General features: G+C 42.4%; 1 protein-coding gene across 5 annotated transcripts in view; it reads right to left on the bottom strand.

Moving 5' to 3' along the window:
- The window catches only part of HECW2 (HECT, C2 and WW domain containing E3 ubiquitin protein ligase 2), a 487,554-nt gene that overhangs the window by 349,069 nt on the left and 121,394 nt on the right, over positions 1–17,091 (bottom strand). Inside the window, exon 1 of one of the 5 annotated variants that reach the window (XM_033946088.1) lies at positions 2,417–2,544. The exons of 3 other annotated variants lie outside the window; for them this stretch is intronic. The gene's annotated coding sequence lies outside the window, so the exon portion shown is untranslated. Of the gene's footprint in view, positions 1–2,277; positions 2,349–2,416; positions 2,545–17,091 lie in introns of those variants that run through there. One more of the 5 variants, XM_033946092.1, reaches the window with a different exon arrangement.

The raw sequence follows: 17,091 nt of genomic DNA, 5'->3' as shown, positions 1-17,091 counted from the left end.
TTAAAATTATGAAAGGTGGTAAAACAAATTCAGTAAAAAGCATCAGATGACATTTAATGTGGACAAATGCAAAGTGATGCACATTGGGAAGAATAACCTGAATCACAGTTACCGGATGATAGGGTCCACCTTGGAAAAAGATCTGGGTGTCACCATAGACAATACGATGAAATCTTCTGCTCAATGTGTGGCAGCGGCCAAAAAAGCAAATAGTATGCTAGGAATTATTTTAAAAAGGGATGGTTAACAAGACTAAGAATGTTATAATGCCCCTGTATCGCTCCATGGTGCGACCTCATCTGAAGTATTGCATTCAATTCTGGTCTCCTTATCTCAAGAAAGGTATAGTGGCGCTAGAAAAGGTTCAAAGAAAACCGACCAAGATGGTAAAGGGGATGGAACTCCTCTCATATGAGGAAAGACTGAAATGGTTAGGGCTCTTCAATTTGGAAAAGAAACAGCTGAGGGGAGATATGATTGAAGTCTACAAAATCCTGAGTGGAGTAGAATGGATACAAATGGATCGATTTTTCATTCCTTCAAAAAATACAAAGACTAGGGGACACTTGATGAAGTTACAGGGAAATACTTTTAAAACTAATTGGAGGAAATTTTTTTTCACTCAGAGAATAGTTAAGCTCTGGAACGCATTGCCAGAGGATGTGGTAAGAGCGGATAGCGTAGCTGGTTTTTAGAAAGGTTTGGACAAGTTCTTGGAGGAAAAGACCATAGTAGTCTGTTATTGAGAAAGACACGGGGGAAGCTACTGCTTGCCCTGTATCGGTAGCATGGAATATTGCTACACCATGGGATTTGGACAGGTACTGGTGACCTGGATTGGCCACCTTGGGAATGGGCTACTGGGCTTGATGGACCATTAGTATGACCCAGTGAGGCTGTTCTTATAATGATCAGTCTTATGCAGGTCTTAATTCCCTAAATGTTGATAGCAGTGTCCAAATTAAGGAGCCCATTACTAAAGTGTGGTAAAATCTGGGAGGCTTAAAACTTTTTAATGCAGAACTTTCCGCTTGCTATGACCAGATGTAACACAGCTCTTTTTTATGGCTTTATAAAAATTATTTGCAGGTTGTGTGCTAATTTTCCCATTAATACACGGCGCCTGTAGAAAATTAATGCAGTAGTACTTACCATCTCTGCGTTATCCAGTTACCATGCACTAGCTGGATAGCTTCGAATGGCCACTCTTTGCCCATGACACCCCCCCCCCACCCCCACCCAGAAAAGAAATATAAAATAAAAATAAAAATCGGTAATGTATGGGTTAGTTCATGCAAACAGTCAAAATACCATAATGTTTTAATACATTTCTGTATGCTAACCACATGTTAAATAAGGGCTTAACATTCTTTAGTAAAAGGGCTTCTAAACAGTTTAATGTACAAAATCATTTTTTTGCACCTTCTTTTCTATAGGAATATTTATTTAGGAAAAATTCTACATAATAAAACTTCCTCTGCTATACCCACATCCCAATATTTACTTTACAGCATACAATATGGGAATAATAATAATAATAATAAAGATCAAAAACTATTCTCTGACTTCATCACAAGCTCAGAAAGAAACAAGAATATGTTCACACCGTCAGAGTATCTATGTCTGTCTCTGCTCTAAACCTGCTGGCAGCTCAACCCCACAGGCACAAGAAGAAAGGGGTGATGTAGCCCCCAGTACAAACAGCTAAAGCTTCAACCAAATAAGCCACTAAAAAACAAACTCCTGACACAGGATTCTTAATATTTTTTTCTGCTAAAAGCAATTTACTCCTATTCAGTTTACCATGCTAAAAATAGGGGGGGGGGGGGGGTTAAAGAATGCAATCAAACGATCTAGCTGTAAAATGTAGAACTACTATCTAAATAGGATTTAAAAAAAAAAAATCTTACAAGGCTTAACGTGGTTCGGGCAAAGATATCTTTAAAAGCAAGCTAAAATAAACCGTCAGTCTTATCGTCTGTGTTGAACGATGTGCTTTCCTTTCGAAAATGAGCAGAACAGGAAAAATTCCACGATTGTAGAGAATATTTCGCTTCATTTCAGGAACCAGAGATGGAGGGGGGGGGGGTCTAATCAGAAAAAGGGCAGACGGCCGGAAGAAAAATCTTGGAGGACGTAAGAGAGCTGTCAAAGCGTGCAGGGGGATCTGGGTCTGTAAACAAAAGGGCTGGGCAGCTCCACGCTCGCTGCCGAAAACCCTCCTTCCTCCCCCCCGAAAGACTTCACAATCCGCCATCGACCCGGCTCCGAACTCACACGCTCTCTTCCATTCAGGACACCTCGGTGCCCTGCCAAAACTGGGATAATTCAATACACGGAAATATTGACAACGGCCGAACCCTACGACAAGGAGGCTGTCGGGGGCCAGACGGAAATCTCCGTTAGAAGAACTCACCTCACTCAGGTTTCCGGGGCATGCAAATCGTGCCCAGATGACAGATTGTGCGAGAGCGAGCCCAGCAACATTTCGGATGACATCCTTCGCTCATCCACGTCGCCCGCACTCCCCCCCCCCCCCCCCCCCAAACTGCAACTTTTCCTGCAGTCGCTTCCTGACAGCTCCGCCTAGTGAGCAGCTGCACAGGCTCGCCAGCTGCTGCCAAGACCAGATCATTGCACGCTACACAAGTGAGGAAAGCATGCATAACATACTCCATGGGATTCCTTCAAACGTGTGCGCGACCTGGAGGTGAGAGAGGCTTGGGCTGGTCTGAATGGAGCAACATTCAACTGGTTAAGGAATTAAAATAAAACCGAACACAGTGTGCGACTATGTCTGACCGTTAGATGTCACTGTCATGAGATTGCAAAGGATGGATTTTTACGGTTTACCAACCTTTCAGTAGCAGAAAACCGCCAGGCAGCTTAGGAGGAGGATGGGCTATGAAGCACCTGCACGGGCTGTAACTCCAAATGCAAATTTCCCAAACCCATTTGGGGGGGTCAGGGCCCAGAGTTTGGGAAGCGCTGAAGTAAAGGATCCCACTGTCACAGAAACCCGGTACTGAATTTACTACACTCCAAAGCAGTGTGGGATTTATAATCCCTTGAAATCCCCGCTATAGGTCCCATAAGCCATCAAGAGACGGTAGTTGAACTGGCCTAAAATCTCCTTTGTACCAGAAGTAGCTAACTTGGCAGCTCTGATTACCCTGCTTTCCACTAGCTATTAGCACACAAGGCAACCAGTAGGGGCCTACAGGCTTCAGGCTTCCTACACAACAACCATTAAGAAAGCCAACAGTTTAATTTTTCATGGCAGAAAACATTTTCTTCAACAATACAGTCCCAGAAATGTTTGGGTTTTTTTTGTAGTTTTAGGCCATGTTTTGAGAAGATGACTTTTTCATTCTAATGAGAGGCAGGATTCACTGCTAGTTCTTTACACTGATCTATGTAGTTTAATTTGACTATGATAGATCCAAACAGCTATCTGCAGTGGTCTGTGCTTGTTTTTCCAACTTACATATTTTGTTCCTCCTCCACTGCTATCAGGAGGGGTTATCTAGGGCTCCGTTCTGGGACCAGTGCAGACTGTCCCAGGCACCATCTTGACAGGGACACCAGCACCTCTCTGCCCCCTCACGAACCCCTTGAAATGTTCACTGGTACAAGCAACATCTTCCACCATCTGCTCATGCTGGCCTCGGCTTCTTTCTCATGTCATTTCCTGGTTATGGGACCAATACATGATGTCAGAAGGGAGCCGAGGCCAGCACAAACAGGAGGTGGAAGATGCTGCTCACACCAGCAAAAATTTAAAGAGGTATGCAGGCGTGGGGGGGGGGATGTATGGCACAGTGATGCCGGGCATCTCCCTCCCTCACTATGCCACTGCCTGGAACCTATTCTCCTTCTATACCCATTTCCTCTGATCTCCTCCCATGGCTTTCAATATCGCCTCTATGCCGACCACTCCCAAATCTACCACTCCACACTAGAAATCTCTGCAGCAATCCAGCCTGGATCTCAGCCTGCTTGTCAGACATTGCTGCCTGGATGTCCAACCGCCACTTAAAACTGAACATGGCCAAGACTGACCTACTTATCCTCCCACCCAACCTCACCTCTCCTCTCCCCATGCTCTCTCTCTCAGTGGATTACACTATTATCCTCCCTGTCTCGTCAGCTCACCACCTCGGGGTCATCTTTGATTCCTCTCTCTCCTCTGCACAAATCCACCAGACTGCCAAAACCTGCCATTTCTTTCTCCATAATATTGCCAAAATCCGACCCTTCCTTTCTGAGCACACTACCAGAACCCTTATCACCTCTCACCAAGACTACTGCAACCTGCTCTTCACTGGTCTCCACTGAACCATCTCTATTCCCCTTCAATATGCTGCTGCATGACCTATATTCTGCCAGAGTCACTATAACCACATCACCCCCTACTCAAGTTTCTTCATTGGCTCCCTCTGTATCTCCTTCTACAGTTCAAACTTCTCTTATTGACCTACAAATACATTAACTCTGTAGCTCCTCCCTTTTCTTTCCCTATACTCCTACCCGGGAACTCCAATCATCGGGCAAGTCTGTCTTGTCTGTGCCCTACTCCTCCACTGCTGACTCCCGACTATGTCCCTTCTCCTTTGTTGCATCATGCACCTGGAACAGACTGCCTGAGTTGGTACATCAAGCCCCATCCCTGGCAGTATTCAAGTACAGACTAAAAGTTCACTTTTTCAAGGTTGCTTTTAAACTTGTAACTAGTGGCACCCCTTCCCTTGCCGCGTGTATCTTCTCTCTCCCCCCACACCTCTAGCTCTTTGTTGGCACAAGCAATAGCTCCAACCAGCTCTCCCTCTGACATCACTTCCTGGTCCTGTCATTAACAAGATAGGGTTATTAGAGCAGCATTTATAGTGGAATATCTAAGAAACAACTGAAGCAGCTTTGGTTCCTTCAAAATTCAGCTGGGTGAAATCATATCTGTCACTTCTTTTTATCCCACATCACTCCTGGCGGAATTCTGCATGACCGCGCAATACAGAATTTCCACAAAATTGCACAGTCACGCAGAATTCCATTTTCCCGCACAAAATCTCGACCGGGTCAGCATCTTCGGATTATTGGACTGGCAGCAATTCTCACATGCTGCCTGTCACTAATCCAGAAGTCTCTCCACGGCAAAGGGGAGACTTCCAGGTTAGCAGTAGGCAGCATATTACAGTAGCTGTGATACCGTGACCCGAAGAAACAAGCCTTAGAGTACAGGGGAAGAGAGGAAGGAAAGTTGCTGGCACAGGGAGAGGGGAGGGAGAGAGTAAGAAAAGATGCTGGCATAGGGAAGGAGACAGAGACATGCATGAAATTGCACATAATGGTTGGGAGAGGATGAAATTGCACATAATGGTTGGGAGGAAGGGGGAGATGGTGTATGGAGGGGAACAGAGAGATTTGACACAGGGAACATGGAAGGGAGAGAGAGAGAGATGCACGGGAGGGGGAAGAAGGAGATGTTGGATCCAGGAGCAGAATGGAGTAATAGAGAAATTCCTGGAAATGGGAGTGAGGGAAGATAGTGGGAGAAATGCTGGACCATGGGGGAAAGTGCAGTAGGGGATAGAAAATACTGTGTAGGTTAATTCAGAGGTTTTTGTGGAATGGAAGAAGGCTGCAGATACCCATTGCTGAGGTGTTGCAGCCCCAGGTCTCTGGAAAGTTGAGGTTGCTAAATATTAAACATATGATAGTAGATGGCCATATGAGGCATCTAAATGATTGGTATCATAACTCCACTTCATTTTCAGGTGGAAACTCGACTCTTTTCCTCCACTCATTTCAGCACCCTTCTACATCTTCAATCTGCTAAACTTCCTGTATGTCTTAAATACTATATATTATTGCAAACATTGTATGCCACTTGGAAAAAGACTTGTACCTACTTGAAGGTCTCATTAACAGTGTCCCCATATCTCTTCATATGGAATAATCCTGAGTTTCTACTGGGAAAGGACAAAAAGGTCTTTGTGGACTGGGAGAACAAGGGTATCTGTTACCTCTGTCATGTGTCTGCGAGTATCGACTTAGGACTTTTTTGCCTATCTCCTTTTGCACCACTATATGCAGTCATTACCCCTGAAGCACCTTTCAGAAAAAGTGCAGGACCAGTGCTGGACCTGTACTCTTTGGGCTCCCATCTCCCAGTGTCATTAAGTTGCCATTATATAGCTCTTTGACGGGCACCCCCGCCCCCTGCCTTTTATAAGGTGCTGGCAGAGTGCTGGATGAAGGACTTACAGATTAAACATCCCTGTGGATTTGATTGGTTTTTCATTTGCCAAAATGCTCTGGGATTCCTGATGAAGCGTCTTTATGGGAAATAAAATACAAGTTCTTGCTGCGTCTGCACCTATCCCCTCGTCGAGCCTACCTTGCTGCCCTTCAAGCAAGTGATGCTTGTCCAAAATGTCAATTTCCCAGTGCCACGTTGGGGCACATATTTTGGCACTGCCCTGCAGTACAATCTTTTCAAGCTAACCTACTCCTGTTTTTCCGATGCCATTGGCAACATCAGCTAGCAGCCACCCCCCTTTCTTTTGGACATTACAGATCCCTGCGTTCTAGGTCCAAAAGAAAGGGGGGTGGCTGCTAACTGATGTTGCCAATGGCATCGGAAAAACAGGAGTAGGTTAGCTTGAAAAGATTGTACTGCAGGGCAGTGCCAAAATATGTGCCCCAACGTGGCACTGGGAAATTGACATTTTGGACAAGCATCACTTGCTTGAAGGGCAGCAAGGTAGGCTCGACGAGGGGATAGGTGCAGACGCAGGGTCTTAATACCTTTCTGGACAAAGCAATAATTGTTGGTCTGAAAGCTATCCTATTGGTGTGGATCCACCCAGATGCGCCCTCTTGGGGAAGCATGGTGGACTCAAATGATTATATTACTGCTGATTGAAAGCCAGGACATTCAAAATCTCTCATCTACCAGGGGCCAATTGTTTCAGAAAACTTGGGAACCTTTCTTAGTTTAATCAGCCAGGTTTTTATGATTTTAAACATCATACATATATTTTTCCTGTGTCCCCTTTTCATTTGTACATCGCTTAGAAATCCTAGTAAGCTTTCAATCAAATTTTAATAAAACTTGAAACTTTTTGGCTCACTTTTACCCGTAGTAGAATTTTGAATTTTCCTTGACCCACTTAGTATCTTATTCATTTTTTTGAGGAAATGCATGGTGGGAGGGGGGTTGGAGATTTCTGGCATGGGTGGAATGGGGTGGTAGGGTAGGGGACTTTAATTTGGTACGTCTGATAGGGCTGTTATTCTGGGCCATTTTTCATGGTAATTGTGCAGACATATCATTTTTCTGTCATTTTATTATGCCATGTTCAATTGTGTTGTTATATTGGTACAGCCTCAATAAAAATGATTTCAACATAACCGAGGGCAGAAATATGGTAATGGAGGTAACATTGAAGATGAAAGGGAATGGAGGGCTGAGAAAGGAATGAGATAAGGAATGGGAGAGAAGATGGAAATCTGATAGGTAGCTGAAAAGTGAAAAAGAGAAGAATAAGAGAGGCAGAAAAGAGCTAAAAAGAAATGATCAATATGTCTGAGGCAGCTGTAGTGAGGAAATAGACAGGTGAGAGTAGAAAAGACAAATGGATAGCAGCCACCTAGAGATCTGCCTTGTAAGATTACTTGAATTGTCATTAGGGATTCAAATTCTGGATTTTCATGAAGAGATTCAGTCAAAGCAGTATACAATACATTGAATAGTAATCAGGTACTCTTAAGTATTTACCCTATCTGTCCTGGCAGGCTCACAATTTAACTGTGGTACCTGGAACGGTGGAAGGTTAAGTGACTTGCCCAGAGTCAATCAGCTTCAGAAGAAGTAGACTTGCTGGGTGTCCTAAGGCAGTGTTTCTCAACTCAGTCCTGGAGTACTCTCTTGCTAGTCAGGTTTTCAAGATATCCACAATCAATATGAATAAAAGACGTTTGCATATAATGGAGGTAGTGTATGCAAATCAGGTTTATGCAAATTCAATGTGGATATCCTGAAAACCTGACTGGCAAGGGGGTACTCCAGGACTGAACTGAGAAACAATGTTGTAAGCCTCTAAGGCAGGGGTCTCAAAGTCCCTCCTTGAGGGCCGCAATCCAGTCAGGTTTTCAGGATTTCCCCAATGAATATGCATGAGATCTATGTGCATGCACTGCTTTCAATGCATATTCATTGGGGAAATCCTGAATACCCGACTGGATTGCGGCCCTCGATGAGGGACTTTGAGATCCCTGCTCTAAGGGATGTTTGAGGGGGCTAAAAAGATTCATGGGTGAAGGTTTAACAGGTTGAGGAAGTATAGGGATTATGTTCTTGTTGGGTTTAATTGGTATTTCTTCAGTGGTTTTATAGGGTTGTGTTAGCTATTTTAGTGAAGGTAATTTGGGGGAGTTCTATTGGGCTGGTTTGGTGGGGATCAGCAGGTGATTGTTTTAGGGTTGAACTAATGTGGGCAGTGAAGGGGTTGGGAGTTTAAAGTAATAATTGTTTGTATTAATATAATTTACCATTTGTAACTTGCCTTGGGCGTTTGTGATAAGGCATGTAATTAAGCTGAAATAAATAAATCTCTATATATAATTTTCTAGATTTGTGAGTCAGTCTCTGTGAATGTCACACTCAACAAAGCATATTTGTCATTATCTTTGAAAACATGATATGATAATTATCATTCCTTCAGCTTTCCCTTAAGAATGTTGTTAAGAAATTCAGTTAAGATGATTTTTGACAATTTACACATTTCCTAGTAAAAGTACATACAGTGTTCCCACCTGTTGTGTACACTTTTGAGTATGATGTATGAGGTGTAAAGGTACACCTGCTGCAGCAAGTTCACATTTTGGACTGAATTCTATAAATGGCACAGAAAAACTGGTTCCAACTAAAAAGCATGCTAAGCGTTATTCTATAAATGTCATGCAAAGATAGGCCGAACAATAATAGGGAAATATACAATGTTACTCTGTGAATACTAACAATTTGTATATTACTAAATTTCACAGTTATTCTATCTATATTCTATTCATTGATAATTTTGTATTAAAATTATTACGGTGATGTGCTCAGACCTGTAACCCAATAAATAGTGAAGTCACTACATCCTTACATCCAAAAGGTTTGAATGCGGATATAGAGTGGTTGGTTATTTAGTATATCATTGTATTTCCCTGGCGTTGTTCACATCCGGGGCTTAACCGGAACAGCCTTTTCCGCTTAGCTTCCTTTATAAGCGCATAGTCACAGCAATGTTATGCAGATGGCCAGAAGATTTTGAATGAGTCTGGTCTCAGTTAGCCAGTAACAGGTAACAAGACAATTTAATTAGATAAACTGTAACAGTATTGTGATAAGTTGCAGCTTAGGTTTTTTCTTACAATATAATTATTTAGTAAAATAGTATTAACGATTATATTTTGATTTAAACTTTTAGTGTCCCTCCCCGACGAAGATCACGAAACTCGAGTCGGGGGGACGGGAATTGATCACTACAAAAATTATCACCTTTGGATTTTAATCACCACTTTATTCGTTAAAACACAGTCACCATTGAGATTTAACAAGACCTAGTTCAACATCAAAAACCTCTCCATTCAGATAAGTACAAATTTACTATCTGAATAAGTTTAAGTTCATTCAGGGAGGGTCGGGGACAGGTGGTTGCAATGATGGTCCCCTTGTTGAACTCATTGTAGTGACTTCACTATTTATTGGGTTACAGGTCTGAGCACATCACCGTAATAATTTTAATACAAAATTATCAATGAATAGAATATAGATAGAATAACTGTGAAATTTAGTAATATGCAAAGATAGGCACAAGGAACTATACCTAAAATTTTAGGTGCGAGGGTTTATACCAACTAATCCCAGGTATACATCCTTGCACCTAAATTAAGCACGGATTCTTCCATAACAGCATGGATAAATTACAGCAACACCCCTGATCTTCCCATGGCCCTCCCATAGCTACTTCCCCGTTCTGGAAATGCACATAAAATTTACATTCAGATCCCGGCACCTAAATACATGTCTAAATTTTAATTGATGCTTGTCGTGCCACTGGGGCTTGCATGCAACCGAGAAGCTGAAAGCAATGCCGTCGGTAGTTTCACTACAAGAAGAGGCCCCCAAGGTAGACAGGTTTCAGTGGAGATGTCACACTAAAGATATACCACCCATCTGGACAGCAGCAGATGGGCAGTGTTGGAAGCGGAGGATCGCATTTGATGCGACAATGGCGACAACATCAAATTTATACTGGGCAGAAGAAAGGCCCGGCAATCTGCTTCTGTATTTTGCCAAAGATGAAAGATCATCAAGTCTCTAGGACTTGAACACGAGTCAATGGCACCTAACAACAACAATTATTAGCAATTGTCGGCACTGCTTGGCTTGTTGGTCAATTAAATTGTATGTGGAAAATAGGCATGCACCCAAATTTTAATGCATAATTTTAGCAACATTAATAGGATTAGTGTATTTGGCCCTGATTCTATAAATGGTGCATGAAGTTAGGAGCCTAAATCAGCATGCCTAGGTGATCTAGGCACCTAGCTTAATTATTCAATTAGGCTTAATCAACGCTGGTAATTATACATACATTTCAGGCAGATGAGGTCAATAGATTGTACACTGTTTTCAGCTATGTAGACCAGAGCAATATTTTAAACAACAGTTAACCATTTCATGACCCTATACTACCACCAGCATCCTTCATCTGCATGTTTTATATGGACCCAGAGAGAAGAGGCCCTGCTGAAGATGTAAAGACAGATAACAGAATGTGTGCTAAAGTTTTAACACATTTGGTTGCTATGGAATCGACATTTATATGCTCTAGCGACTGGAATCGACATTTATATGCTCTGCTGAGTGCATATGAAGAACGCCATCCTGTATTTTTGCAGTCCTGCTTTCTAATTCCCATGTCTGACCAGTTTACTTTTCTACAGTTACCTGCACTTCATTGCAACAATCATATTGTGTTGGTATGGAAGATGAAGGATCAGGACTAGCCAACAGCATCTGGTGATCTATTTGTAAACAGTGAAATGCTGCTTTCTACTCAAATAGCCAACTCATGTATAAAGAACTACATTTTATAAATCTCTTTTCTTCAGACTGATAAGAAAATATTATTTCAATAATATGGCAACTCTTTTGCTACAAACCAAGACATATTAATTCCTATTAGGCTATAACCTACTACAGTATGCAGTATATAAAAGGAGTAAACCACCACATACAAACTCTGCTGAAGTTCTACATGAATGTGTGCTGAGACACTGCATAATTCATGTCCTGGTAAATGTCAAGGGTGTGCCAGTGTCGCCAGCACAGAATTCACATTTAACATGGCTGTACATGTGCTCAGGAATGCTGCCCTTCCAAGCAGAGGTGGAGATTGATACTCATAGGACCCACCCATATATTACTCCATTCTCTATTTCTTTGGATAACACTATCATTCACCCTGCCTCCTCAGCGCATAACCTTAGGGTCATCATTGACTCCTCTCTCTCTTTCTCTGCACACATCCAACAGACTGCTAAAACCTGTTATTTTTTCTCTATATCACCAAAATTCATCTCTTCCTTTCTGAACACACTACCAAGATCTTTATCCATACTCTCAATACCTCCTGCTTAGACTATTGCTACTTGCTTCTCACAGGTCTCTCGTTCCTCTTCAATCTGTTCAAAATTCTGCTGTATGACTTACCTTTCATCAGTGTATGCATCATCATACATCATACATGCATAACTCTTCTCTTATAGTCACTTTATTGGTTCCCTATGTTTCCATATATCTCAATCAATCTCTTCCTTTCAGTTTTCTTCCATCTATATATATATATATATTTTTTTTTTTTTTGCGTCTCTATAGCCCCTATGTTCAGTATTTCTCTTCTGTTTTTAAATTCACCCTTCACCTAGAGATCCAGCACCTTCCATCATTGTGCTTCTCTCCCCTCCCCCCCTCCCAACCCATAGCCTTACCATATCAAGGCAGCACTTTGGATTCAGAAGCTGCACGAAAATGTGAGGCCTGCATTTAGGTCATGCTTGGGCTGAAGTAGCTTTGCCACCTCCTATCCCCTCCTATGTTCCTAACATGCGATGAGGCAAGAACACAGCAGAGCCACCTCAACACATGCACAAGTCTTGCCATTTCCTCTGGAGTTTGGCTGTACTGATGTAGGTAGCGACAGACCCCACTGAGATGTTAGAAGCAACATTGGCAGCTATAGTAAGTGGAAGATAGCAGTAGACCTTGGGAGTGATCAATTGTTGGCAGAAGACCAGCACTTACATTGGCCAGTTTTCTGTCCTACTGACCTCGTCTTTGCAAAAACTGGTGAGGCTGACCAAAAACTGTCTTGTGGCAACCTTCTTTTTGTCATATTCTGTCTGTGGCAGCTTTTGATCTAGTCCATGAAAATGAATCAGGTTCCAGCCCACTGCAATGAGAGTAGGAAGATTTGGGTAGGAAGTCACGTTTTGGCTCCTCAAAGTTTGTGAAAGACAACCTCCAACCCCTTCCTGCCTGGATGCTTGGAAAATGTTGTATAATAAGGATAACTACCAGTAAATGGAATCAGAAAGTAAGGGCATGAAACAAGAGATAGTGATGAATAAAAATAATTTGTTTTATATTTTGATTTAGTACTGTATTGTAGTATTGGATTTGGGTATTTTATTACTGTTGTTATATCGTTGTTTTATTGTTCCTGTGCACCACTTGCCCCTCCCCCCCCTTTCACAAAACCGTAGCATGTTTTTTAGTGATGGCTGCTGTGGTAACAGCTCCGATGCTCATAAGAACTCTATGAATGTCGGAACAGTGGCTGGTGCTAAAAACCACACTATGGTTTTGTAAAGGAGGGGTTTAATTATTATGTAAAAAGCAGTGTTATCAAATGCATAAATAAATGGAATCAATGAGGAGCCCATGTTTCTTAGTGGAAGAAGAAAAACAAAAGAAAGAAAGTTCATAATGTAATGAAATTTGGAGAAGGGGACTTACCAATAGTTTGATGGAATGTGTAAGAGTTCAGTTTCTGATGGGTTTTGCATGGCTGCCTGTTCTTCCGTTTACAGCATACAAGGGGTCCTTTTACTAAAGCCATGGCAAAAGTGGCCTTAGTGCACCACTTACGTGTGGCTTTCCCACACATTTATGACCACTTATGCCGGGCCAGAAAATAACCGACTTTCTCCATTTTCTTAATGGCCACGCGCTAATCTCACCATTGACGCACAGCCACTAAACAAAGTTACCGCGTGAGCCTTTACCGATACTTATTTTAAAAGCAGTAAGGGCCCACACGCTAAAGCCATACTAATTAGTGTGCGACAATGCCTCACATGCTCATTAGCGCTGTCATGTCCACCCTCCACCCCCAAACATTAGAGAACATTACAAAAAATTATGTTAGCACGCGGTGATAGGGAAATTTACCATGGCATGGCGGCACACATATACTGTAGTTTATAGTACAAGAACTCCAAAGGATATACAGTAGAACCTTGGTTTGCAAGCATAATTCGTTCCAGAAGCATACTTGTAATCCAAAGCACTCATATATCAAAGTGAATTTCCCCATAGGAAATAATGGATTAGAGAAACTAGACCTCTTCTCCCTTGAAAAAAGGAGACTGCAAGGGGACATGATCGAAACATTCAAAATACTGAAGGGAATAGACTTAGTAGAGAAAGACAGACTGTTCACCCTCTCCAAGGTAGGGAGAACGAGGGGGGCACTCTCTAAAGTTAAAAAAGGATAGATTCTGTACAAACATAAGGAAATTCTTCTTCACCCAGAGAGTGGTAGAAAACTGGAACGCTCTTCTGGAGTCTGTTATAGGGGAAAACACCCTCTAGGGTTTCAAGACAAAGTTGGGCAAGTTCATGCTAAACTGGTGAGACTGGACTCATTTGGAGCACTGGTCTTGACCTTGGGGCTGCTGCGTGAGTGGACTGCTGGGCAGGATGGACCATTGGTCTGACCCAACAGCGGCAATTCTTATGTTCTCAGACGATTCGTTCCACAACCCAAAAACTTTAATACAAAATACCATATGTACTTGTATTGCAAGACCTCGTTCATTTAGAACAGTCACTACACTCCTGCAGCATCAGCGAGAGAAGAACCATCGGCTCAGTTGTGATGATGTGACGCGTGTATACTGTATGTACTCGTATTGAAAAACTTTGCTTGTTTAGAACAGTCACTACACTCTTGCAGTGTCAGAGAGAGAAGAATCATCGGCTCAGTTGTGATGTGTGTATACTGTATGTACTTGTATTGCAAGACATTGCTTGTATATCAAGTTAAAATTTAATCAAATGTTTTGCTTGTCTTGCAAAATACTTGCAAACCAAGTTACTTGCAATCCAAAGGTTTTACTGTACTTCAGTTTGTTTCATATCAATTTGTTTAGTGTGATCTGCAAGCGATAAAATATTTACCCTTCACTAAATGACGGACCAGATAAAAACAAGACAAAAACCCCTGCACATTCTTAGGTTATACTAACTAGCTCTTGATTTATGTGCTTTTGGCACTTTGGATAAAACCAGGTTAAAGGTAAACTATATTATCGGTGCTGTATTTTGTGTTACTTCAGATATTACTGCAAACAAGGCAATATGCAAGGCCAAAGATTAGTCATGCATCTCAACATTATTCACCAGAAGCACACGACTTTGCCAGTCAGTATGGCTGCTTGCGAATATCTAATGAATATTATGGATATGCATGAAAAGTGTACACACATGAAAATAATGTAACTTACCCCAAAGAACACATTCTGCAGATTCCAAATGTTAAACTAGTGGTTAGGAACAGCTAACACTATCCATGTCAAGCTAATGCCTATCACCCTTACCTCTGAGCGAGCTCTGCTGAACCCCTCTCTATATTAATAAAAGTCACTGCTATAAGTGTTAAGTATTATCTATATATTCTCTTCAGCATTATCTACAAATTCCGTTTAAGGAATTAAGGTCTTTCAGCACTTTTTTTTAATAGTGCAGCACACCACAGATTTATGAAGTGCACTGACTTATCTTTATCTTTCATTCACAACAGATAATTTCTTCAAAGCTCATCCTCATTACTCTCCTCCCCTTGACAGCGCCTCCGAGATCTGCATCTCCCACTACTGCCTCAACGGCATTAAGCACAAACATCACAGTTCTCTACACCAGTGATTCCCAACCCTGTCCTGGAGGACCCCCAGGCCAATCAGGTTTTCAGGCTAGCCCTAATGAATATGCATGAGAGAGATTTGCATATAATGGAAGTGACAGGCATGCAAATCTGCTCCATGCATATTCATTAGGGCTAGCCTGAAAACCCGAATGGCCTGGGGGTCCTCCAGGACAGGGTTGGGAACCACTGCTCTACACGGCTGCCAACATTCAGTTAGCATGTTTTATTAATTCTTCACACCCAGCCAATGGGCGAGTATTACAGTCAAGCCCAGGATTTTATAGCAAATATGTTCTGTAGTTTTTATTTCCATGTGCTTCATTTTGGCTGTAGAACAGAATCCTTTAATAATGCCTTTGCTTCTATTGCTATTACATCAGATCAATTAGTCCTACTGTCTTTATGCTCATCTCGAAAGAGCAACTAAAGGAGACAGAGTCCTCAGTTCTGTACCAAAGCACTCAGGATGACATCAGCCTGCCTAGCTACGGTAGTTTGCAACACTTGGAAAGTGGAGGAGAAGAGGGAGAGTCCCTTGAGTGGGAAACAGATTGTGGGAAGCTTAAGAGGAAAGGGAAGCTCCACTCAGTTTGCTACAGTGGATATTAAATCTCCTTGTGAGGGAGTCTATGGAACGCTGCCACTTCCCCTCCAGGATGGGCAGACTGGATGGATTGTTCAAGATCTTTATCTACTGTCATTTACCATGTTACTATGATACTCCCCCTCAGTCATAGGTACCAGCTCTTTGAGTGCTAGAGCATCCTCAATATTTTTGCCAGCACTGCACAGACATCAAAGCTGAAATCTTCCCCATGTAGAGCAATAAGGAAAAGTGGAAAGAAAAGTTGTATCTCTGCAGCTACTGTTCCCGCCTCCCCTTGCAACCTATTGGTTAGATATTTCTCAACTAGCCAATAATTTACAAAGGAAGCAGGACCAGTAGCTTTAGGAGACACCATTGGTCAGATCAGACATTCCTTAGCCAGCCAATAGGCTGCAGGATGTCTCCTAAGCTACTGTTCCTGCCTCCCTCTGCAGCCTATTGGATGGCTAAGCAATGTCTGAGCAATGGGCTAATAGTAGGGAGCAGAAGAGAACAGTATAGGTCAGACAGGCTTCCCTGTCTTTGATTTACCATAGAGTGGGATAAGCATAGTTGCCAGGTCCATAGTTTTCTTGCCCAATTGGGCTGCTTTGGAACGCTGGTTGCAGGAAATTTTGAGTAGCTGTGAGTTGCATTTTTGGAGGCTGGTTTTAGATTTTTGTGTTGTAATTTGGGATGCATAATGGCACGGTATTCTCAAGTCTTTTTAGAGGACTGTCTGGGCTCCCAGACAGACTTTCCAAGACTCAGAATTGCTCCGGGTTTTGTAAATACCCAACCAGTTCCGGATATATCTACAAGGTCTCTGAGCATGCGCAGATGATGTCACACACATCCGCACCTGCTCCAGACCCTCCAGACATGGCCGGAGCTGGTTGTAGAAGAGAGGAGGTGGGCTGGGGCTGAGCTGGAGATGCAATGGGATGGGGTTATGTGTCTGGGGTTTTCTTTTTCAAAATATTATAACCCTATGCAGATCATGTGTTCAGTATTCCACCAATGACGGCCCTTGCCCACCCTCTCCCTACAGCCAATCATAATTGGAGCATAGCCTTGTATGTTTCTCACATAGTGTGTTTCCCCAAAAATAAGACAGTGTCTTATACTAATTTTGGGCCCAAAAAATGCACCAGGGTTTATTTTCCAGAGTAGGTCTTATTTTTTTCATGTACAATGATCATCTCTCCCTTCTTCTCCTTCACCCCAATTCTTCCTCTTTCC

The sequence above is a fragment of the Geotrypetes seraphini genome, chromosome 5 (genome assembly GCF_902459505.1).
Source record: "Geotrypetes seraphini chromosome 5, aGeoSer1.1, whole genome shotgun sequence".
NCBI lineage: Eukaryota > Metazoa > Chordata > Amphibia > Gymnophiona > Dermophiidae > Geotrypetes > Geotrypetes seraphini.
Note: the sequence above shows the minus strand (reverse complement) of the source record. Positions and strands in the feature narration are given on the sequence as shown.